Here is a 24,939-nt window from a genome sequence, read left to right as displayed (position 1 = left end):
ATTTTACCTTTATTTAATTTGCAATTTCCTATTGATTGAGGCCTAGACTCCTTGAGGTTACAAGTTAACTTGTCATTTCCATCCTGTAGACATGGAAGTAATGTCAGTCTTGAACAGAAAATAACTCCAAATACCATGCCCTCCAAGACTTACACCAGGTTCATCCCTAAATTGACCAGCTATTTTAGCATGCCTTTCCTGAATATATAAACCCCTGCTCTTCAAATGTTCTCCAGATTTGCCATGGTTCTGGTTTTCTCATTAATGAGTTAAATTTTTGATGTGTTCATTCTATAAGAAATTCATGTGAATCATTCTTACATGAATCATTCTATGAGGACATGGGCCATGATTCCTAACTTTTTGAAAATTATACTTTGACATAAGCCAATCTCTATTAATTGAAAAAAAAATTGAATAAGCTAAGGTGAGCATCACACCTCATTACAATTCATTTCAATTTTTCACTTCCTGAAAAAGTCCACAAAGTGTTTGGTTCTAGCTTAGCTAAAAAATTTGGTACTCTTACAAATAACTCCTATAAGATGATTTTAAGTTATAATTTATCTCCAATGTCCTGATTTTGTCCCTTAATTCACTAAAATATGCATATGCTTATTTATTCTGTGTAAAAATGAACTAGGGAAGATGAGTAAGAAATGAGAGGGTGAGTCATAGTCTTAGATGTCATATCATTGTAGTCATTATAGAATTATCAGTGGGTTTGGAGATTTACTCAATAAAATGTATCACTCGGCCCAGTACTCTTGCCAGGATATAATGTCAAGTTCTCATCATCCCCCAGAAGGAGCAATTATAACTGAAATACCAAATCGAGACAAATCTTTGATTTAGGTTACAGTTTTATGATTTTCTTGACCCACAATTCCCTTTCCCTCCTGTCCATCCCACACATTGATATGAAAGGAGCTCCAGTTGATATATGTCAGAACTGTGTTGATCCAGTTCAACTTTGAAATAAAGCATCTTCTAACTACACAGTAAAGATAGGACAAAGAGCAAATCCGTTCTCTTCTACTGCATGGAATAATGCCATTCAGCAGGCAGTATATATATAGCGAACTGGCTTGACTAACATACATGTGGCTTAAGAGTGATTTTTTTAGAGTATTTACTTATGAATATGATGGAAAGAAAACGTTGACTTAGAACCAGATGTTACACTAGATGTAGACTCAGTGAGATCTGTAATTTTTATATATTTATTTTTATATTCCCAGCTTCAAATAAATCTCATACCAATTCCTTTAATCATGCATTCGAAGAGAACAAAAGCAACAGTAGATGGAAAAGGGCTCCAGGGAGAAAATAGTATGTGTGATGGTTGGTAAGGGACTTCTGCAGGCAGGTGCCAGTCACTCCAGATTTCGCAAAGTGGCCTCTCTGAGTTATCAATTATCTATCTCATTGCAGCAGAATCCTGAGCAAGGAGAAGCCAGAGTAGATATCTAGATGGTCCTCAACTACTTTCGATCCAAGAAATAAAGCTCACTCCCACTCCATCCTGCAGTGTTCAACATTTCCCCAGCAATAGTCCAGAGCTTCAAGCACAAATGACTTCAGGGTCAAGTAACAAACACACTAAGCAGCCTACTACAAGGCAAGTGGAAACAGTGGGGAAGGTGACAATATGGCAAGCCTGAAAGCTTTAGGTTCAAACACAAAACAATCATTAACTGTCTCTGGGTTATATTTGACTCTCATCCAACTCTTCATGGGTCTGATCTTGGACTGTAGAGCTTCATTTCCTAATTAGTAAAGGAAAATTATGGATTAGAACCAAGTTACCAAGCAGGTCAATAAGACATCCCAAGTTAACCAATGCATGATTGAGCATTTACTGCAAAATAAAGACTGTACCACAATGAAGAAAATAATTAATACTTGTGCAGAGCTTAATACAAATGAAACAACATATGTATCATCACATTTATATAAGACAGTAAGGTTATTTTCTTTTATGGCTATTGCACTGCTTTTAACTACCTCTGCTAACACTACTACTACTACTACTAAACTTTTTGCTATGATTGCGACTATAAATACAGAAATTCCCTTATTTTCATACCACAGTATCATCCTAAGACTTGTCAGATAACGGAGATGAAAGTTATAGGAAGAAAATAAATTTACCCAAAGTGCATATGAACCTGCAAACACGACTCACTTTGTAGATATAATCATCGATACTCTTTATCCACCACTAATACATAGTCTTTAATTCTGTCATTTTCCTTCAAATTTATCTCACATCCACACACCTTAAGTCTGGTGTGTGTCCAGCTGAGGTTAAAGAGTCACCATTTCTGCCCACCTGTACTTTTACCTGTGTCTCAGTTACATTGTGTTTGAAACCAATTCTTATTTTCATGTTACCACTTTCTTATTTCAAAAAAATAACTGTTAAATGCAAAACACAATAAAATGTTCACAAACCCTGCTACATGAAAAGATGATGAAATGTCCCAATTGACACCTGGATGGCAGGCAATGTCACTGTGGAATAGTTTGAAATACTGTTTGGTCTTCTGGTATAAGAGAGTCTGATTTGTGTTTTAGAAAAGGAGTTTGGACTTGTCCAATACTTACCAGTAAAACACACAAAGACACACAAACACACACACTCTTCTCTTCCTTTTTCTAATTCTGCCACAGTCAGGATCTTGTCTGGTGTTGACAGTTGCTGTTCTATTCCGGGTTTGTTGATCTCAAACCTCATGACCTTTCACGTTCCACACTTGAACATATAGTCCAGCAAAGAAAAGTGAAAAGGCTTGCAACTTACTAAAGCTTTTGTGGACATTTTCCAGCAAATTGTATGTGGATAAAGGTGAAAAAATCCAGAAGCCTTTCCCTTCACATTGCTTCAGGAGGGCAAGCAGCAGATGAGGAAGCATTAGTCAGTTTACTTCAGGTTGTGTGGGAGGAAAAGCAGTTTTTCTTTGTTCCCAGAGATGATCTTTCTTTATCACTGTTGTGAATAACTTTATGGCTGTTTTAGAATCTTGTTAAAAGTTAAATGTATTTGTAAAACTTATGATCGAGTAAACTCGTGTAATGTAACTTTGAAGCGTTTTAACAGAAAGCAACTGTATCAGGAAGCGGCCCTGAATTTGGTCCTGTACACATTTATGGGAGCTGAGGGACTATTTGATGTAGATTAAGGATAACAAAAGACAAGGTCTCAAAGGGCAATGAGCTGGGGTTAACTGAGGTGGTGTAGCAGCTGTGAAAGCCCCTTATAATTGGAAAAAGACAACCACTGGGAGATTTCATGCTAGCACATGCACAAATTTGAGCTTTCTCTCTCTCTCTCTCTCTCTCTCTCTCTCTCTCTCTCTCTCTCTCTCCCCCACCCACTGCCCATTCATTTCTTCCTCTCTCTGCCTTTCAGATTTCTTTTCAGCTACTTCATTATTTAATAGAAAGATTGAGGAGGTAGTTTTTTTGATAATGACACAAAGAAAGCAACTAAGAATGCTGCCTCTCTGATTAATTTCTAAATGAATGGAAAGGTATGTGATCCAGGAAAGGGTTTTAGCAAAATGTTGTCTGTAGATTCTGAGTCTAGAAGGTATCAATTCTAAAATAAAATAATCAAGTGATTGGGAGGACTTCCCTGGTGGCTCAGTGGTTAAGAATCAGCCTGCCAATGCAGGGAACACGGGTTTGAGCCCTGGCCCAGGAATATCCCATATCCATGAAGCAACTAAGCCCGTGCGCCACAACTACTGAGCCTGTGCTCTAGAGCCCACGAGCCACAACTACTGAAGCCCACGCACCTAGAGCCCATGCTCCTCAATCAGAAAAGCCACCGCAATGAGAAGCTTGGTGAAATAATGTATCCCTCTTGAGGGAAACCTTTTGAGACTAAAGCATAAGTCATTGATACTAAATATTGAACTCTAAAATAAATATCTTCACTTATTTAAATATAAACAGATGTGAATTTACCTTGAAGCTACTGAAGCTTAAGCTTCAGGGACCCTCACTGGCATGGGACACTTCCAAGGCCCTGCGAGGGGCACAAGCAATGTGTCCACAGAGTCATGTGTTTTTGTAAAAATGATGGAAGTAAGCTATTTTAACTGCAACCTGTTAAAACCATTCTTTGTGCCCATACTAACTTGCATCCTTCTTCATTATGTAGAGTAGCATCTGATTAGCTGTGAGAAGTCTAGGATCTTTCTAAGGAGAGTTGAGCAGCCGATACACCCAGTCTGGCTTTAGGGGATGTGTTTATGTGGTTTACAGTCACATCAGTATATAGTTGCATTTTTACCAGCTGTCCATGCAGGAACAGCGTCTAGGAAATCTTTCCCATCCTCTGTGCTGACTCACCTATCATCCTGGTTCACATGTAGGATCATGATGTGATCTTGTCCTAGAGGATCGAAAACATGTGGGTGGTGAAGGAGGAGCAAGGTCTGAACTGTATAGAACCAGAATTAGTCTAAGGAAAATTCTTTCAATCATCAGACTTGAAAAGTGATAAAAAGGACTCAGTTTACATCCATCAGTGGCCAACACACAGTTCTCTCCCTCCAAGAAAAAGCAATATAAACAATAATCAAAACCTCAGGTACTTTTTTGTTTTTTGATGAGAATCTGAGCAATAGAGTTTATCAGAAAGCCTGTATTTATTAAGCCCAACCCTGATACGGTACTACAATGAGCAGATGTGTCTTCGAGTGAACTCACATGTCTTACACATCCCAACTATTCAGAGAAGAAAATAAATTTTGACACACAGTAAAGAATGAGTGGGATAGAGTGGCATGGACTTATATATACTACCAAATGTAAAATAGCTAGCTAGTAGGAAGCAGCCGCATAGCACAGGGAGATCAGCTGGGTGCTTTGTGACCACCTAGAGGGATGGGATAGGGAGGGTGGGAGGGAGACGCAAGAGGGAGGAGATATGGGGATATACGTATATGTATATCTGATTCACTTTGTTATAAAGCAGAAACTAACACACCATTGTAAAGCCATTATACTCTAATAAAGATATTTTTAAAAAAATCTCCAGGATGGAGGAAGATTGCTTTCCATGCTGCATGTGGAAATATAGTCAAATATAGAAACTTCTGCTTTTGTAAAGAAAAAAAAAAAAAAAAATATATATATATATATATATATATATATATATATATATATATATATGTAGCCTGATCCGTGAATTGTCTTTCTAAGCACATAAAGAACTATTTCCACCAGTCCATGGAAGATGTGTGTTGTCTCATATAAAATGCCACATTTAGTCTCCGTTCTCAGGCTTAAATGGAGGAAATAGAGGAGAGTACCAAAGATATTTTCTAAGTTATTTTATGATTATAAACTTAACCACGCGTCTTGCAGAAAACTTGGAAAATACAGAAAAGTATAAAACTAAAAATAAAAGCTACGTATAATTCCACATTGCAAAAAAAAAGAATGAGTTATCCTTCTGCTTTTCATATAGAGAAAATGATATTACATTCTTTATTATATGAAGCAATCTTCAGAGTTTTCAGACAACAATTTAGAAAAAATAATTATACAGGTATGACAGGCAGTTAGTTAATTAAGAAAAATATCATGGCACATATCTGGATTCTGTGATTGTTGCACTATTTGTCAGCTTTTTTTAAAAAAATAAATAAATTTATTTATTTATTTATTTTTGGCTGCATTGGGTCTTTGTTGCTGCACGTGGGCTTTCTCTAGTTGTGGTGAGCAGGGGCTACTCTTCGTTGACGTGCACGGGCTTCTCATTGCGGTGGCTTCTCTTGTTGCAGAGCATGGGCTCTAGGGCACGCAGGCTTCAGTAGCTGTGGCACGAAGGCTCAGTAGTTGTGACTTGCAGGCTCTAGAGTGCAGGCTCAGTAGTTGTAGCGCATGGACTTAGTTGCTCTGTGGCATGTGGGATCTTCCCGGACCAGGTCTTGAACCTGTGTCCCCTGAATTGGCAGGCAGATTCTTAACCACTGCACAACCAGGGAAGTCTCTGTTGGCTTTTTAAAGTTTGTAATGTGTTATGATTTCTTTTCTCATTCTAAATACTCACTTTCACACTCACTTTCAATTATAGCTATACTTATTGTACCATTTGTCTTTCAAAAGCCACCCACAAAGTTTGTATAAACTTTAGAGTCCACAAAACTCGAATTTACCCTAAACATAAGCAATTCTTCTCAACTCTTTCAATCCTCATCATTAGACCTTGTCGTTAGCTGCCAAGAAAAGCTCTTTCAAACAGACAGAGCAGAAGTTACTAATGCTGAAACTTTTAAGCGTAAACAGAATGCTTTCAAAGACTGCAAAATTTTTGAAATATTCTATATAAAATCAGTAAGACATTATTTCTTTCATATTTGTTGTGCATTGTTAAAATAAATAAAACCTATTTTATCAATTATATTAAAAATATTTATTCCAAATAGAGTAAATCTTTATTTCTTTTTATCAAATATTTAATATATATTTATCTCCTACTAATTCATAGGAAACTATGTTCTTTTTTTTTTTTTTTTTGCGTTACGCGGACCTCTCACTGTTGTGGCCTCTCCCGTTGCGGAGCACAGGCTCCGGACACGCAGGCTCAGCTGCCATGGCTCACGGGCCCAGCCGCTCCGCAGCATGTGGGATCCTCCCAGACTGGGGCACGAACCCGTGTCCCCTGCATCGGCAGGTGGACTCTCAACCACTGCACCACCAGGGAAGCCCCATTTATTTTTAAATAGATCACTGTGTGTTTATAGTAATTAAGGTTACGTTCCAATGGATGTATTTTTAAGAAGTAATGTAAAAATTTTCTGTAAAAATACTAACTCATGACAGAAATAATATAGCTTCTTAATATTTAAACTAATAAAAAGCTGTAGAGGTCAACTTACAAATATTAGAAGAGGTACATAATTTTCAAAATTCTTTCAAGGAATATCAGGAGGATCACCAATTACAGCCCTGGGAATGGGTGAAGTGGATTCTTCACTACTCACCATCTGCCTCATCAGCACTTCTCTAGACCAGCAGATTTCATAACATCTGACCATGTCCATCACTTTTAACTTTGAATGAAATCTGAAGTATGGAGAATAATGACTCCCAAAGTCCTTGAACTCTGACTATATTCAAAGGGATTTTGAGATGCGATTAAGATTATGAATTTTAACATAGGGAGATCATCCTGGATTATTCAGGATGCCCCAATCTGATTTTAAGAGCTCTTAAAAGCCTAGAACTTTCTCCAGCTGGAAGCAGAAAGAGATGTAGCAGAAGTAGAAATCTAAGAGATTACAAGTGTGTAGTTCTGAGATATGGTCCCATGTGTGAAGACCAGAGAGAGGCTTCTAGGAGTTAAGGGCTTCCCCCAGCTGACAGCCAACAAGGAAGTGGGACCTCAGTCCATTAACTGCAAGGAACTGAAGCCCACAGTCAACTAGAATGAGCCTGGAAGCAAATTCTTCCTAGGAACTTCCCGTAAGAGCACAGTCATTGGACATTTGGCATTGATTTTGGAAGACCTAGGGCAGAAGATGCAGCTGAGATGTGCTGAGTCGATTTCTGAGACACAGTCACTGTGAGATAATAGATGGGTCTTGTTTTAAGCTGCTATATCAGTGCAAAATTGTTGCATGACAGTGGAAAACTAATACAAAATTCCAAATTTTCTGCATAGCCCTGCAGTCCTGGGCCCTCATCTACCTCTCTAATTTCTGCTTCAGCCATTGTCCCCTTGTATGTTTGGGTTACTCCTGTTTCCTCATTCTGAAAATTCCCTTCTGACAGTTCCCAGAAAGCCCCCCACCCCATTTCCCCTAACCCACATCAAAGGTATTTACATTTACTATCCTTGTGGGCTCTCTGGGGACATAATCACCATCCCACTTTCCCTTCCTCCCCACTCAGGAGGGCCTCCCACTCTGCTTTATCTAAATGAAATAGGACATTTATTCTCCATTAGGTTATAAACTTCTGAAAGAAGGGGTGGGGCTTGGTTTGTCATAATTATTTAAGAGAATAGTGGGTAATCATCAGCAATCAATAAATATTTGCTCAATAAACAGATAAAGAAAACAGTAAACTATACTATCAGTGAGACTCTTGGGGGCTTTATAAAGCATAATTGAGAAGGAGAGCATGTCAGCCCAAGGTCCATGTCTCAGGAGTGTTACCCTCTCCAAGGATCATGGGTAGCCCACTCTCCCCAGGTTCATCAACTGGGGAAAGCCTCCCCTATGTCACCTATTTCATCTTCACTAAGTCCCTCCATTCAATTCTCTTGCAATCATGTAATGCAAACTTGTCTTTTTATAATTTATCATTAAGAATAAAACTTAACATTTGTATAGCACTGTATAATTTACAAAGCATTTTAAGCAGAGGCTCTTAAAACAGTTGACAACCCATCACAGAGCAGAGTAGAGCAGATACAAACACATCCCCACTGCCAAGTGTATCCCAGGGCCTTATTCACCACCTGCATCCATAGGACTCACACTGTTTATCTCCTATCTAGACCTTCCTCTGAGGCCTCAGTCACAATTCCAGATGTTTACTTGATACTGTTCCCAGCACAGTTTTAACCCCCACCAAACCTGCTCCCCTCCAATTTTCCTTAATTGAAGAATGGCAGAAACAGGACTTGTCATCACCCTAGTCCCATAAGAAGAGTGGGACTATGATGTTCTAAGGGTAATAACTCTTTCAGAGTTTTGAAGAACTGAGACACAACTAAGCACAATGGGTTTAGGTATTGTCTTTTCAGAGTCTCATGGTATGCATTTCTCAGCCATCACTCTCCATTATATTCCACCCCCAATCTACATTTTTGGGTGCTGGTGTCTAAACCTAACAGCTCAAGTCCATTCCTTTGGCTTAGAATTTGTCACCTGTTAGAGAATAAATAAGCTAGGAGAAGGTGGTCATTTAGTTTTTCTTTATAATTTATTTTTAGAATCCACTTGATAATAATTACTTCCATGGATTGAAATCACCTTGATCCCACTCTAACTCTCCCAAACTCATTCCATGAGGCCACCATCACCCTGATACCAAAACCAGACAAAGATACTACAAAAAGAAGAAAATTACAGACCAATATCACTGATGAATCTAGATGCAAAAATCCTCAACAAAATACTAGCAAACAGAATCCAACAACACATTAAAAGGATCATACACCATAATCAAGTGGGATTTATCCCAGGGATGCAAGGATTCTTCAATATATGCAAATCAATCAATGTGATACACCATATTAACAAATTGAAGAATAAAAACCATATGATCATCTCAATAGATGTCGATGAATCTTTTGACAAAATTCAACACTCATTTATGATAAAAACTCTCCAGAAAGTGGGCATACAGGAAACATACTTTAACATAATAAAGGCCATATACGACAAATCCACAGCAAATATCATTCTCAATGGTGAAAAATGGAAAGCATTTCCTCTAAGATCAGGAAAAAGACAAGGATGTCCACTCTCACCACTATTATTCAACATAGTTTTGGAAGTCCTAGCCAAGGCAATCAGAGAAGAAAAAGAAATAAAAGGAATACAAATTGGAAAAGAAGAAGTAAAATAGTCACTGTTTGCAGATGACATGATATTATACATAGAGAATCCTAAAGATGCCACCAGAAAACTACTAGAGCCAATCAATGAATTTGGTAAAGTTGCAGGATACAAAATTAATGCACAGAAAACCCTTGCATTCCTATACACTAATGATGAAAAATCTGAAAGAGAAATTAAGGAAACATTGCCATTTACCACTGCAACAAAAAGAATAAAATACCTAGGAATAAACCTACCTAGAGAGACAAAAAAAAAAACTGTATGCAGAAAACTATAAGACACTGATGAAAGAAATTAATGATGATACCAAGAGATGGAGAGACACACCATGTTCTTGGATTGGAAGAATCAATATTGTGAAAATGACTATACTACCCAAAGCAATCTACAGATTCAATGCAATCCCTATCAAATTACCAATGGCATTTTTTACAGAAGTACAACAAAAAATCTTAAAATTTGTATGGAAACAAAAAAGACCCCAAATAGCCAAAGCAGTCATGAGTGACAAAAACGGAGCTGGAAGAATCAGACTCCCTGACTTCAGACTATACTACAAAGCTACAGTAATCAAGACAATATGGTACTGGCACAAAAACAGAAATATGGATCAATGGAGCAGGATAGAAAACCCAGATATAAACCCACGCACACATGGTGAACTAATCTATGACAAAGGAGGCAAGGATATACAATGGAGAAATGACAGTCTCTTCAATAAGTGGTGCAGGGAAAACTGGACAGCTACATGTAAAAGAATGAAATTAGAACACTCCCTACCACCATGCACAAAAATAAACTCAAAATGGATTTGAGACCTAAATGTAAGACCGGACACTATAAAACTCTTAGAGGAGAACATAGGAAGAACTCTCTTTGACATAAATCTCAGCAAGATATTTTTTAATCCACCTCATAGAGTAATGGAAATAAAAACAAAACTAAACAAATGGGGCCTAATGAAAAAACTTCAAAGCTTTTGCACAGCAAAGAAACCATAAACAAGATGAAAAGACAACCCTCAGAATGGGAGAAAATATTTGCAAATTAATCAATGGACAAAGGATTAATCTCCAAAATATATAAACAGCTCATGCAGCTCAATATTGAAAAAACAAACAACCTAATCCAAAAACGGGCAGAAGACTACATAGACATTTCTCCAGGGAAGACATACAGATGTCCAAGAAGCACATGAAAGGATGCTCAACATCACTAATCATTAGAGAAATGCAAATCAAAACTACAATGAGGTATCACCTCACACCAGTTAGAAAGGACATCATCAGAAAATCTACAAACAACAAATGCTGGAGGGGGTGTGGAAAAAAGGGAACCCTCTTGCACTGTTAGTGGGAATGTAAACTGATACAGCCACTATGGAGAACAGTATAGAGGTTCCTTAAAGGACTAAAAATAGAATTACCATATGACCCAGCACTCTTACTACTGGGCATATACCCAGAGAAAACCATAATTCAAAAACACACATGCACCCCAATGTTCATTGCAGCATTATTTACAATAGCCAGGTCATAGATACAACCTAAATGCCCATCAACAGATGAATGGATAAAGAAGTTGTGGTACATATATACAATGGAATATTACTCAGCCATAAAAAGGAGCGAAATTGGGTCATTTGTAGAGATGTGGATGCATCTAGAGACTGTCATACAGAGTGAAATAAGTCAGAAAGAGAAAAACAAATATCATATATTAACGCATATATGTGGAACCTAGAAACTGGTGCACAGAAGTAGAGAAAAAACGTATGGACACCAAGTGGGGAAAGCAGCAGGGGATGGTGGTGGTGGTGTGATGAATTGGGAAATTGGGATTGACATGTATACACTGATGTGTATAAAATGGATGACTAATAAGAAAATAAATAAATAACCATTTTTAAAATAAATAAATAAAACATAAACAGAGGGCCTGGTACATAATTTATGTCTAGTTAACTCCATATTAGGCAAAAATTTTGCTGTTTTATTTACTGTTGTTTCTCAACAATGAACACAGTGCCTGGCACATAGAAGACACTCAGGATAATACAAGAATGGGTGAATGACTGAATTATAGGATTATAGAATTTTCAGACACTGGTTTTGCAAAGGAAAAAATAATCAAGAAAACAGTGAACATGGTTGCAATTGGAGAGTGTGGTAAAAGAGCAAAGAACAGAACCAAAAGGAGAAGGCTGCATACTACCTGCATTAATACCAACTATTTCTCGGTGCTTCCAAGGACTGGCTCCAGAAATGTAATCAGAAATGCCATCTCCTATGTTTGCCCTGAGCGGGATCTGTTCCCATAATTTTCTTCTGTGCTGGATTCTTTCTTGTTGTTTATTTGTTTTGACATAAAAAGGAGCAATCCTGTAAGATAAATATTGTGCCACACAGCCATAAGGCTGTCAAAAAAAGAAAGACAGCTCTAAAGAACCCGGAGCCACCAACTCCGCAGCTCCATGGAACAGGCGTCTTGATCAACACGCTTCTCTCTCTCCTCACTCCCTGCATGTCTCTCCAACTTAGTCACGTTGTTTACCTGAAGGGAAATTAAAAGGAAGACCATATTGCGCTTACAGGGAACGACTAATAGAAAGCCACAAGCAACAGCCATGCAGTGATCCGCTAGGTTCATGGTCTCCGACAGGGGTTACAGGTCAGGATCGGAAGCTGGGTTTGTATATTGGGGAATAGAAATGACAAAAGTCGTTTTTCACTACCATGGCTTGAAGGCAAGACACACTGGGAATTTTTCACACAGCACGTTCAAATTAACAAGGTTTGATGCTTCCCACCTTATGGGGGGAACAGGAAAAATAAAGGAGCTGGGGAAAGTACATCTTAAAATACAGAGCTGCTGTTAAATTGTTTTAAAGTGCTAGAAAGATCAACATGTAGAATTTGTTTCTCAGAGTGTGGTACACAGGCCCCTGGGATCTGAATTACTAGTTTGTAAAAATACAGATTCCTGAGTCCCAAACCAGAAATACGGTATCAGTATGTATCAGGGTTGAACCTAGGAAGGTATACTCTAACCATCTCCCCAGGGGATTCAAAAGCAGTACAAAGGTACTCTAAAATTAAAGGACCAGAGATATAGAATATCTCTGACTTAAGAAAATGGAATAAGGGGACACACACTATAGGACAGACCTAGACAGTCTATGATGCTTTTAGTGCCCCAGTACATTTCTCATGACCAAAAGAAACACTTAACTGTTTCACTTATTAAGTAGTTAGGTACAAACAACCTAATAAGTATTTATATCCTAACAACTTAGTAACCATTAGATAAAATAATAGTAAAAATTGAAAATCCCACTCTTTTATACTTATCCACAATTACTAATTACAACTGCTAATTACTAATGAGCTGTGAATATTTATTGGTCACTGCACAACCTTCCATCCTTGGGATTAGATTGGGTACCACCACCCTCATTTCCTATTACATTAATTTTCACAGTGTCCTTACATTTCGACAACAGCACCTGCTAAGAATTTCTCAAAGAAATGATGTCATTGAAAGGAATATAGTGCAGCTAACGTTGAAACTGTGAACTACCTTGAGGTAGTATTCCACATAGTTTATGACAGGTGACAAGTATCAATATTTCCCTCAAATATTTAAACTATTCCAGCAACACTTCTTTGAGTTCACTGTCACCCCAGGGTACTTTGATACCTAGTTTGAGAATCAACAATATAGAAATTGATAAGTTGAGTCTTAGTCAGTGAGGAACCGTGCATGGACTTTACAAAGTATAGTGAGTATATGTATTTAGATGGTCATTCTTTAAGTCTAACTTTATTAAGCCAGTAATGAACATCAGTTGAGGTAGCTCTCCAATTCCTAAGGAGTCATTATTTTCTGAAAAAAACTTCAATCCACTGGACAATACTTCCAGAGCTGTGACCCTATAAATCTAGACATAGCTGATTGACATCAACTTAAGATAAGGTAAGAGATTATTGTTCTTGTGAATTTACAAATGAAAATAGACAGACTGGTGGCTAATGGAACTGGGTCAGTTCTTTTTCTTGTTGTCATAATATGCAAGGGAATGAATCCAGGGATGAAAGTAGGAGTGGCACCTCTTCCAGTTATAGCTAATATACCCTTTCAAAGATTCCCTTTCCAATTTCATAATCTTATTGTCGAGAAGAACACTGTATACAGGTTAGCAATCCCTGGTCAGGACTCCCAACATGTCGGCCCACTGCATCTTTGCTTCAGAATTACCAAGGAAAACACAAAGTCAAGTGCTGGATGGAATAAGAACTGGAAGAGACACCAGAGATATCTCTCCATGCATGCATAGAGAATAGACCATGTGTCCCCATGGTGAGAAAAGGGCCAGGAAGAGATGTTGTGCCAGAAACCAAACCTGATGGCACTTTGATCTTGGACTCCAAGCTTCCAGAACAGTGAGAAAATAAATTTCTGTTCTTTAAGCCACCCAACCTGTGACATTCTGTTTCACAATCTAAGGTAAATAATATACCTTGAGTATAAAAGACAGATAACATTGCAACTATGAAATAGAAGGAGGAGTATGAACAGAACTGGTATGAACTCTTTTTATATTAAGTCCTTTGTTAAAACCTAATAAAGAAGATGGCTGTGCGGGAAGACACGGAGTTCGCATCTCCCCACAACAAGGGTGCCTGCCAGACACTAGTGGGAGACCTTGATGCCAAAGGAGATGGGAGGAACCCCAAAGCAAACCTGTAAGATGTGGGGGGACTGAGGGGGGAGAAGAAGTGGAGGCCAGATAGGGCCAGGTGCCCCAGAGGGGTGGCTGAGAGGGGGGAGGGGTTCCCACACCTGGCTTGGGGGCTCAGATCAGGGGAGAGTGCGCCCAGCATTTCCCCTGCCCAATTGGCCAGGGAAGTCTGCCCAGCTCTCAGGCCAGGTCCTATGCCCTCAGAGGTCCCCTCTGGGCCTCATGGGTCCTGGGGACATAGAAGGGAGGCTGGGGGAGAACAGGAGAGGCAGGCAGGAGGATCCCTCCAGGACCAGAAGAGTGGGAGATGAGTGGAAGGTGTTTCCCCACCCACTCAAGCCCAGGAAGCCTGCTGGACTCTCAGGTGGGGTCCCCCACCCTGTGAGACCAAAAGTGAGAGTCACGCCTGGGCCCCTTCTGTTCCGTTGAGCCTAAGCCCCAACCTCCACAACCCCCAGGGCCATTTCCAGCCCTGTGGGTCCTACGCATAGGCCCCACCCACTGCCCAAACCCTGCCCCTGCCTAGGCCCCACCCTCCACAGCCAAGGCCTTTTCCACCTTTTTTTTTTTTTTTTTTTCTCCTCCTCTTTTTTACTGTTGTGGTTCTCTTTTACCTTCCTGGTGCTGTTTCATCTATATTTTTATTTTTACATTCTTTCTAACATATCTGTTAGTTTCCTAGTCTAATTTTATTTTTTACTTTGTTATTGTTCTCCTTTTTTTTTGCCACCCCACGTGGCTTGCAGGATCTTGATTCACAAGCTGGGGGTTGGGCTGAGGCTCCTGTTGTGGGACCTCTTAGTCTGAACCACTGGACTAACAGAGAACCTCAGACCCCAGGGAATATTCATCAGAGTGACATCTCCCAGAGGTCCTCATCTCAGCACCAAGACCCAGGTCTACTTGGAAACCTCAGGCCAAACAACCAGTAAGACAGGAACACAATCCCAATCAACAACAAAAAAATGAGATAGCAAAAGAATATGTCACGGCTGAAGAAACAATGTAAAAACCTACAAGACCAAATGAATGAAGAGGAAGGAGGCAATGTACCTGAAAAAGAATTCAGAGTAATGATAGTAAAGATGATCCAAAATCTCGGAAATAGAATGGTGGCACTGATTGAGAAAATACAAGAAACCTTTCACAAAGATCTAGAAGAACTAAAGAACAAACAGAGATGAAGAACACAATAAATGAAATTAAAAATACACTAGAAGGAATCAATAACAGAATAACTGAGGCAGAAGAAAGAATAAGTGAGCTGGAAGACAAAATGGTGGAAATAACTGCCAAGAAGCAAAATAAAGAAAAAAGAATGAAAAGAATTGAAGACAATCTCAGAGACCTCTGGGACAACACTAAACGCACCAACATTGGAATTATAGGGGTCACAGAAGAAGAGAAAAAGAAAGGGCCTGAGAAAATATTTGAAGAGATTATAGAGGAAAACTTCCCTAACATAGGAAAGGAAATAGTCAATCAAGTCCAGGAAGTGCAGAGAGTCCCATACAGGATAAATCCAAGGAGAAACATGCAAGCACATATTAATCAAACTAACAAAAATTAAATTCAAAGAAAAAATGTTAAAAAGAAGCAAGGGAAAAAATAACATACAAAGGAATCTGCATAAGGTTATCAGCTGATTTTTCAGCAGCAACTCTGCAGGCCAGAAGGGAGTGGCAGGATATGCTTAAAGTGATGAAAGAGAAAAACCTACAACCAAGTTTACCCTACCCAGCAAGGATCTCATTCAAATTTGATGGAAAAATCAAAAATTTTTCAGACAAGCAAAAGCTAAGAGAATTCAGCACCACCAAATCAGCCTTACAACAAATGCTAAAGAAGCTTCTCTAGGTGGGAAACACAAGAAAAGAAAAAGACTCACAAAAACAAACCCAAAACAACTAAGAAAATGGTAATAGGAACATACATATCAGTAATAAGCTTGAATGTAAATGGATTAAATGTCCCAACCAAAAGACATAGACTGGCTGAATGGATACAAAAACAAGACCCATATATATGCTGTCTACAAGAGACCCACTTCAGACCTAGGGACACATACGACTGAAAATTAAGGGATGGAAAAGGATATCCCATGCAAATGGAAATCAAAAGAAAGCTGGAGTAGCAATACTAGTATCAGATAAAATTGACTTTAAAATAAAGACTGTTACAAGAGATAAGGAAGGACACTTCATAATGATCAAGGGATCAATCCAAGAAGATGTAACAATTGTAAATGTTTATGCACCCAACATAGGAGCAGCTCAATACATAAGGCAAATGCAAATGCTAACAACCATAAAAGGGGAAATTGACAGTAACACAATAATAGTGTTACTGTCAATAGTAGAATTGACAGTAACACAACAATAGTATAATAAAAATAACTGTCAAAAAATTGACAGTAACACTTTTAACACCCCACGTACACCAATGGACAGATCATCCAAACAGAAAATAAATAAGGAAATACAAGCTTTAAAGGACACAATAGACCATATAGATTTTTTTTTTTTTTTTTTTTTGCGGTACACGGGCCTCTCACAGCCGTGGTCTCTCCCGTTGCGGAGCACAGGCTCCAGACGCGCAGGCTCAGCGGCCATGGCTCACAGGCCCAGCCACTCCACGGCATGTGGGATCTTCCTGGACCGGGGCGCGAACCCATGTCCTCTGCATCAGCAGGGGGACTCTCAAACACTGCGCCACCAGGGAAACCCAACCATATAGATTTAATTGATATTTATAGAACATTCCACCCGAAAGTGGCAGAATACACTTTCTTCTCAAGTGCACATGGAACATTCTCCAGGATAGGTCACATCTTGGGTCACAAATCAAGCCTTGGAAAATGTAAGAAAATTGAAATCATATCAAGCATCTTTTCCGACCACAACTCTATGAGATTTGAAATCAATTACAGGAAAAAACTGTAAAAAACACAAATACATGAAGGCTAAACAGTGTGCTACTAAATAGCCAAGAGATCACTGAAGAAATCAAAGAAGAAATTAAAATGTACATAGAAATGAATGACAATGAAAACACTACAACCCAAAACCTATGAGGAACAGCAAAAGCGTTCAAAGAGGGAAGTTTACAGCATTTAATCTCACCTCAAGAAAAAAGAAAAATCTCAAATAAACAATGTAACCCTACACCTAAAGCAACTAGAGAAAGAAGAACAAAGAAAACCCAAAGTTAGTAGAAGGAAAGAAATCATAAAGATCAGAGCAGAAATAAATGAAACAGAAATGAAGAAAATGATAGCAAAGATCAACAAAACTAAAAGCTGATTCTTTGAGAAGGTAAACAAAATTGATTAACCCTTAGCCAGACTCACCAAGAAAAAAAGGGAGAGGACACAGTCAATAAAATTATAAATGAACAAGGAGAAATCACAACTGACACCACAGAAATGCAAAGTATTATAAGAGACTACTACAAACAACTATATGCCAATAAAATGGGCAACCTGGAAGAAATGGAAAAATTCTTGGAAAGGGGCAATTTTCCAAGACTGAACCAGGGAGACTAGAAAATATAAAGAGACCTATAACAAGTAATGATATTGAAACTAATTTAAAATCTTCCAACAAACAAAATCCAGGACCAGATAGCTTCACAGGAGAATTCTATCAAACATTTAGAAAAGAGCTAACACCAATCTGTCTCAAACTCTTCCAAAAAATTGCAGAGGGAGAAACACTCCCAAATTCATTCTATGAAGCCACCATCACCCTGATACCAAAACCAGAAAAAGAGAACACAAAGAAAGAAAATTATAGACCAATATCACTGATGAACATAGATACAAAAATCCTGGACAAAATATTAGCAAACAGAATCCAACAACATATTAAAAGGATCATACATCATGATCAAGTGGGATTCATCCTAGGGATGAAAGGATTTTTCAATATATACAAATAAATTAATGTGATACACTACACTAACAAATTATGGAATAAAAACCATATGATCATCTCAATAGATGCAGAAAAAGCTTTTGACAAAATTCAACACCCACTTATGATAAAAACTCTCCAGAAAATGGGCATAGAGGGAACCTACCTCAACATAATAAAGGCCATATATGATAAACCCACAGCAAACATCATACTCGATGGTGAAAAACTGAAAGCATCTCCACTAAGATCAGGAACAAGTAAAAGAAGTCCACTCTTGCCACTCTTATTCAACATAGTTTTGGAAGTCCTAGTCATGGCAATCAGAGAAGAAAAAGAAATAAAAGGAATCCAAATTGGAAAAGAAGAAGTAAGACTCTCACTGTTTGAAGATGACATGATACTATACATAGGAAATCCTAAAGATGCCACCAGAAAACTATTAGTACTAATCAATGAATTAGGTAAGGTTGCAGGATACAAAATTAATTCACAGAAATCTCTGGCATTCCTATACACTAACAACAAAAAATCAGAAAGACAAATTAAAGAAAGAATCCCATTTATCATCACACAAAAAAAGAGTAAAATACCTAAGAACAAACCTACCTAAGGAGGTGAAAGACTTGTACTCAGAAAACTATTAAACACTGACACAAGAAATCAAAGATGACATAAACAGATGGAGAAATATACCATGTTCTTGGATTGGAAGAATCAATATTGTGAAAATGACTATACTACCCAAAGCAATCTACAGATTCAGTGTAATCCCTATCAAACTACCAATGACATTCTTCACAGAATTAGAACAAAAAAACTTTACAATTCGTATGGAAACACAAAAGACCTCAAATAGCCAGAGCAATCTTGCAAAAGAACAATGGACTTGGAGGAATCAGGCTCCCTGACTTCAGACTATACTACAAAGCTACAGTAATCAAGACAATATGGTACTGGCACAAAAACAGAAATATAGATCAATGGTAGAGGATAGAAAGCCCAGAGATAAACCCATGCACATATGTCACCTAATTTATGACAAAGGAGACAAGAACATACAATGGAGAAAAGACAGCCTCTTCAATAAGTGGTGCTGGGAAACTGGACAGCTACATGTAAAAGAATGGAATTAGAGCACTACCTAGCACCATACAAAAAAATAAACCCAAAATGGATTAAAGATTTAAAAGTAAGACCAGACACTATAAAACTTTTAGAGGAAAATATAGGAAAAACACTCTTTTACATAAACCACAGCAAGACCTTTTTGACCCATCTCCTAGAGTAATGAAAATAAACACAAAAACACACAAATGGGACCTAATGAAACTTAAAAGCTTTTGCACAGCAAAGGAAACCATAAACAAGATGAAAAGCCAACACTCAGAATGGGAGAAAATATTTGCAAATGAAACAACGGACAAAGGATTATTCTCCAAAATATACAAACACCTCATGGAGCTCAAGATCAAAAAAACAAACAACCCAATTAAAAAATGGGCAGACGACCTAAATAGACATTTCACCAAAGAAGAAATACAGATGGCCAAGAGGCACATGAAAAGATGATCATAGCATAGGGAGATCAGCTTGGCGCATTGCAATGAAATAAAGGGGTGGGATACGGAGGGTGGGAGGGAAGCTCAAGAAGGAGGAGATATGGAGATATATGTATGCATATGGCTGATTCACTTTGTTGCACAACAGAAACTAACACAGTATTGTGAAGGAATTAAACTCCAATAAAAATCTATTAAAAAAAACTTAATGAAAATTATCATTACCCCGATAGGACTACCATGAACTCAGAGAACATATGGATTTCCCTACTAGGTAAGTCTCCCAACAGCTGAATGGCTTATCAAAAACGGAGAAGAAGAAAAAAAAAACAGGTTTAAAATGAAGGAAGCCAATAACAGGCTGCAAGAATAAGAATTGTAGCCTATGTTATTTCCTTGCTTGTTATCCTATTGGATCTGGTAAGGCTTCTCAAAAACTCACCTTATCTTAATGTGGTTTTATTGCATTAATATTTTTTAACCAGAGATTCTACTTCCATTGCATTGAGAGTTAAGATGTATGGCATACATCCTTGGGTAATGCTTAGAAGTCTTCAGATGAATGAAAATTTTTTGTGTCAAAAATTTCTGAGTATTCCTCTGGGTTTCAGGGAATCTTGTGGCCTCTTGCATGGCAACTGCTGTGAGTTTTGCATCTCACCTTATAATAATCCTCACCAAATGACTGGAGACTTGACTCCAAATAGCTCCCTCCTTTAGCCTCTTCTGAATACTTCACCCAGAGTTGTCAACCCGTAAGGATAGCAATAAAAGTAAATTGGCTACTCCCTAGGGCGCATATTTGTAGTAGATTCCAGTAATATAATGACAGAAACATTCTTTAAATACTAATGGCCTGTCTTTTTATGCTTTTATAGGTTCTGTTATTGATTTTTTTATATTCCATTTTCTTGTTAATGGTTTAGAAATACAGTGTATAGTATCTAACTCACAATTATCATATTTAATTCCTTTTTTTCTTTTATTTGTAGCAATATCTGGGATTTCTTCAGAAGAGTAAGATGAGAATACAAGTAGTTTATCTTCAGCAGTGATGAAGATGGATATTTACTAGAGTGTATAAATGGCAAACAGGGAAACTAAAATGTTGAGATAAACTAGGATTTAAGCCATTGCTTCAGACAGCCTATAAAAGTGTTATTAGGGATTTGCTACAGAAACAAAAGGAAACTGCTGTTTCTAATTGTTTTCTTGGTTTAATCATCCAAAACTTTAATAAGCTATGTACCTAAATGGGAGATGGATTTTACAATTTTGGAATAACAGTATGTTTATATATCCATTTTGTACCTTCTTTGCAAATGAAAATATAGACCTGTCATTTTGGGGCTTCAGATGGACACACAAATTCTTACTTTCTTTACAAATTGGTCTTTTTAAGAACCAGGTGGAACAGTCACCATAGATGCATGGATGCATTTTCAATTACTCAAGGATTTATAATATTAAAGGTCTGCAATATGTCTTATTTATCTTTTCATCCTTCACTGGTCTAACCACAATGCCTTAACCAAAGTTCAGGGAATTTAATTGAATGCTCAGAGATGACTTCCCCTATTTTCTCAATTCTAAGATGCATGTATTTTCATATTTTAACATTTTAAAACTGAATTAACTATAATTATTATAAGGTTTTCCCCCAAGGTATGTTAATAAATCAGTTGTCTTTTTGAATTGATAATGTCTCAGAATTGGAGAAGTATGTAGTCTGGAACCACAAAAATTCTCTCATTTTATTCTTTCAGGCATCACTCTACAACCTCAGGACTGAGTTGAAATATTTGTCCTTTACAATCAATGCAATTAATATTTATTGAGCCATTTCCACCTGCCAGACACTGTGCTAGATTTGTTCTTGATTGAGAATTTTCTTCTCTTCAATGTAACTGGAATATTAGGATGCTTAGGGGTTTTTGTTTTTTTAAGGTGAAAAACCACTTCTCATAGGATGAGTTTTTGTTGTATTTCTTTGTTCTTTTTTTTTTTTTTAAGAAAAAGAACATTCTCCAGAATTAGCATACACTCAACCATTCAATGGTAGATCTCTTTGACTCTTGATTTTTGACAATCAGTCTGAATTCTCTGATGATTCGGTCCCAATGGTTTTTCAAAATGTGTGCTAAGCTCAGCCAGAAAGCACACTCTGAAACTGCAGTGACACGGGCAGGTCTAAGTACACAGCAGAAAGGCAGGCATTCCTAGAGCTGGATACATGAAAAGAGAGGGCTCCTACCTTTTTAAGTGCAGTGGACTGCCTGTCTACATCTCAGAGCACTGGGCTTTGTGGCATTCTGTGCTGTCTCAAATAGGAAGCAACCAATAGCCTTGAAACAGTCACTTAAAATAATCTGAAACATCTGCTTAGAAGAATTAGTACCTACCTTTCCTTGCCCACCGCCTTTAGATTATGGATATTCTCTTAGTCTTACTGTACCTATATGAAATGTTAAAGGAAGAAAGGAGTAGAAAGTAAAATGATATACACATATCAAAAGGATGAACCTGATTCCCTCACCAAGATGTGATTCCACCATGAGATTGCACTTGTAAGTTATTGCTCTCAAATCAGGTGGCTATGGTTGAAACCCCAGCTGTACTACTTACTAACTGTTATCATGGCAAGTTACTCCATTACTCAACATCTCTGCATCTCAGTTTTAATATGTAGAACACTGAACATTTTTTTTCATAAAGTTGTTGTCAAGATTAGAGAAGGTAAAGAGAAGAGGAAGCAAAGTGCTTCACAAGATCTCCACATAGCAGTTGCTCAATAAACAAACCACATGTGGTTGCTGTTTTTGCTGCGTTATAGTTAATTGATCTCTTTCTACCAAATGTCTTGTCAGTAAGTTGCCATCCAAAAGGAGCTCTAACTAAAAACGCAACCAATAGAAGAGTGATTTTCTTTAGCTGCTTGCAAGAATTAAATTGTCACAAATCTCTCTCTATACACAGAAAGAAGAAAATATTTTATGTTGGAGGCAACAATGAGCTTAACTTTTGTTCAAGCTGAGATGCAAGTGGTGAGTAAAGGAGATGACAACCCCAGATCAAGGTCAGAAAGGCTCAAGATGGGGGAAGCTAACAATATGGTTTCTCTCAACTGCACTCACTGCCCTAAGAAACCAGCAGGCATGCCAAGCTAAGAGCGTCACAAAGAACTGCCTTGGGGTTTGTTTTACCCTGAAGCAAAAACCAGGGCAAGACAAAAGGAGTGAAACATTTTGCCCTGAAAATGAAAGAATCTTTGGTTTCTTTTCTTTTTTTTAAGAGAAATATTGTGGGTTTCGTATGCCCACCAAATAATTAGCTTCATTATTCTTTTGCTTAGTACAAGATACTTTGAGGTTGTCTTGCATCCTATCATCACTCTTTCAGGTGAAATTTCATCATTCATTCATTTGGACAATATTCATTGTTCTCCGAAAATGTGCCAAGAACTTCTCTAGAGGCTGGGGATAAACAGACAAGTTGGACATGCTCTCTAACTTCCAGAACCAACCTCTCAGACTTGTTAGTCATGTAAAAAAAAAAAAAAAAAGAACAGTATAGCAATGCAACATGATAAGTGCTATAATTGAACTATAGAGAAAAATGGAAATTCTAAGGAATCAATTCTTTACCAAAGAGCTACTTCTCAAGAAAAAATGTTACTCTAAATAGATATTTAAATTACCTTACTTACTGAAGAAGTTCCAAGGCCAGGGAATATAAAACCATTTTACATTGCTGGAAGAAACCCAAACTGTTTACTGTTAAGATGCTTTTATATATTTTTAAGATAGAATCACTTTCCCATTAGAGTAATGACTTCATTAGAGTAAAAGAAATCATACCTACTTGAGGTTAAATTGAATTTGTTTTCTGTAATAATTATGAATTATTAGTTTTTATTTTTCCAGCTATATGAAATGAAACTAACTCTTACAGGATTCTTAAGTCTCTATTGGATATATCTCCCTTAATAACTTACTAAAGATGCTGTAAAATTATTTTCAATTGGAAGGACCTCTTCCAAAATTCAGGGGCTGTAATTTCCAAATTCCTAAAGTTGAGGATAGTGAGAAACAACAAGACAGGTTTGGCAGTGTTATTGAAGCAATACTGAAAGAAAAAAAATGGAAACTTAAAGGTAAAAATCAGTTAAGGATAGTTTTAGAAACCCAAAGATTCAGTAACTTTAAAGGAATCACTAATATTTAACATTATTAAAGCAAATAAGGAATTGACATCTCAAATATCCAACCTCTGGGTACATGATCTTAGATTTAGCTGACAAAATATTTCTTCAATTTCTAATGAAGAGTATATGTTTTGTTGTCTTTTTGGTTCCCTTTGTTAATTTAAAACATTCAGACTCAATTTATGACAGTTGTCAGCGAATTAGAGTTCTGATATGAAAAGTTTATGAATCCACTTAACTGATGTTGGATTTGCGGAAGAAAGCTTTCGGAATGATGTTGATGTTTCTGTAACTTCCTTGAGCCATTAAAACTCAGAGTAAACACCAGGATGATTTATGTAAAGGCAAACAAAGGAAAACATTTTCTTAATGACACCCCAAAACCTTATCCAGTTGAAATTTTGTTTAAGATTAAGTAATGGGTGCTTTATTTAGATTAATTAGCAAGAAGATCACAGTAGTCAATAGGTAACTGAAAGACACCATCTGTTCCCTTTTCCAGTTGTGTCTCTGAGCTTTGCATTGGTGTACCAGGGAACATAGGAGAATTAATTAGGCAGCAAATGAAATCTTCTCACAGATGGCACCCATTTGCTTCTCACAAATGCATAGCAGCAAATTTGTGTGCTTTTGCTTTAATCTTGCTTTTGCCTCCTTGAAAGTTTTGAAGGATCGCTGGACTCTGACCACCAGTTGCTTATTTGGAAAAAGTACAAAAATGTAGAAAATTAGTGTGGAGCTTATTATTGAAAGAAAATGCCTGGTTAGAAATAACATCATGAGATCTTCAAGAAAGCTTGAAATCTCACTTTGATAAGAGTTTAAATCAAGTGGTTTGTTTCTAATCCCAAGATTGTTGTTGTTTGTCTTTCTTTTTTATTGTGTGACTTTTAGTGTATCCTAAGAATTCTGTACACTAAATTCT

This window comes from Stenella coeruleoalba (assembly GCF_951394435.1).
Source record: "Stenella coeruleoalba genome assembly, chromosome: 2".
Lineage (NCBI taxonomy): Eukaryota > Metazoa > Chordata > Mammalia > Artiodactyla > Delphinidae > Stenella > Stenella coeruleoalba.
This window is presented reverse-complemented; position numbering follows the sequence as displayed.